Source organism: Dasypus novemcinctus, chromosome 8, assembly GCF_030445035.2.
Source record: "Dasypus novemcinctus isolate mDasNov1 chromosome 8, mDasNov1.1.hap2, whole genome shotgun sequence".
Taxonomy (NCBI): domain Eukaryota; kingdom Metazoa; phylum Chordata; class Mammalia; order Cingulata; family Dasypodidae; genus Dasypus; species Dasypus novemcinctus.
In genome coordinates, this window is record NC_080680.1 from 65,797,052 (window position 1) to 65,799,199 (window position 2,148).

General features: G+C 33.3%; 1 non-coding gene across 1 annotated transcript; it reads right to left on the reverse strand.

Moving 5' to 3' along the window:
• Positions 1-1,488: 1,488 nt before the first annotated feature.
• On the reverse strand, positions 1,489-1,593 carry LOC111763595 (U6 spliceosomal RNA). Its single transcript, XR_002796432.1, has one exon. It is a non-coding gene; the product is annotated as a U6 spliceosomal RNA (small nuclear RNA).
• Between the last annotated feature and the right edge of the window lie 555 nt (positions 1,594-2,148).

Consider the following 2,148-nt stretch of genomic DNA (forward strand, 5'->3'; position numbering starts at 1 on the left):
TTTCCTCTTATTGTCTTTATTGTTATTTTTTATCATTATAGTCATTATTACTAATGATCATTTTCTTTAAGGAATTTTTAGACTTTTACTTAGTTGATCTCTCAGTTATTTTCTTTATAGTTTGTGGTTTTCATATCTTTCTTAAGAGGCCCTTTCCTATTTCCCAGATTAAAAAGCCACTATTCTATTTTAAAATTATTTTATGAGTTTTAAATTTTGCATTGCCAGTTTTATCATTCTGTTATTTCATGTATAATATTTCATTTTAATTTGAAGGGCAAATTGCTCTTATCCAGCTTTTCTCTGCAAATTTAATTTTCCATTTTTCTCATATATTAACACACACAAACTTATTTGCTTTTTCTTCTAGACTCTCCAGTTTGTTCCAATGATCTAATTATCTATTCCTGTGCTTACATACCATTTGCTTTTCCATAGCTTAATAGTATGGTTTGATATCTGTTAAGACATGTCACTCCAATTGTCCCTCCCAAATATCATTGTCTATTTATATCATGTTCCATAAAAAACCTATTATGTATTTGGGTGGGATTGTACTGAGTTTATTTTGTGGAGAATTGCCTTTTCTTCAATGTCAAGTTTAGTGACCCTTAGTTGAGCAATCCTCCTTAGGTTTGAGGTTCTCCATTTATCTGTCTATGGATGATATTTTCATTTGGGGTTGCTTCCAGGTTATGGAGAAGGTGTAAAACATGTTGCTGGATTTGCCACTAACCATCCTCTGGGTATGTGGCCTTTTGGTAGTCAAATATACCTGGACCCTTCTTCTGCTTCTTTTACTTCAGTATCCATAATCCCTGCTTTACCCTGGGCACAAACACCACTTGTCCCTGCAGTTCTCCAAAAAATACCTGATGCTTTCCCCAGGACCAAAAATGACTTCCTGCATCCATTGACTATGACTTTGAAGCTCTTTCAACCACTCCTATCTCTGCAGCAGTTTTCACCTCTGTGTGTTTTGAACTGTGCTTTCCTATAGGTTTGATTTTCTGTAGATACAATCTCATGGGCTTTCTATCATTCAGCTCTATCATTCTCCCATTGCTTGTTTTCCAGCCATGTTTTGAATTAAAAAAGTGTTTTATCTGCTGTTTTCTGATAAATATTATTATTAGTTGTTTTTAAAATAAACTTTATTTTTAGAGAAGTGTTAAATTTATAGAAAAATTACACGGAAAGTATAGGGAGTTCCCATATACCCCCCTCCCCACACACCCATACACCCACACACTCACATACAAAATTTCCCTCTTATTAACCTCTTATATTGTTGTGGTACATTTGTTACAGTTGATGAACCAATATTGAAGCATTGCTACTAACCAAAGTCTATAGTTTACTTTATGATTTATACTTTGTGCTGTACAGTTTTAAAGGCCTTGATAAAAGAATAATATCATGTATCCATCACTGTTGTATTACACAGAACAATTTCACTGCCCTAAAAATTCTCTGTGTTCCACCCATAAAAGTATGGAATGCTTCACAAATTTGCATGTCATCCTTGCATGGGGCAATGACAATCTTTCTGCATTTTTCCAGTTTTAGTATATGTGCTGCCAAAGTGAGCACCGTTTTTTGGTAATTTTTAATGAAGTATAGATATTCTTTTTTTAAAATCATATTTTCAGTAAATTATTTAAAATCCCTTCTAGAAAAAAGCAATTAGCATGGTTCCTGTAAGATTCAGTTTCTGATGTTGTAAAACAAGGATGATTATGCCCTCTTTATAGAGCAATTTTGGAGTTTAAATGAGACAACCATGTATCTTACTCTTACCATAAAAAGTGTTCAGAAAATATCAAAGAACCTCCCTTTCCTTTAATCTTAACAAAAACTCAACCTCATTTGAAAGAAACTGTGACCCGAGAGTATGTGGAAATATTAATTGATGCAAAGTAGATCACTTTTTAAAAAAGTAGATCATCTTTTGAATGCATCTGTAGCATGTGAAATTTCTTAGGTAAAAGCTGCTACCATAAACACTGCAGACAGAGTGATAAGACATCAAAATTTGGTAAGCCTTGCATCTGGGTTTGGCCTCATGGCTATAATCTAATAACAGCAAGAAAAGTTCATGTGAAAAATGATATTAGGGTATTCCCAAGAAATGATAGTGATGCTGTT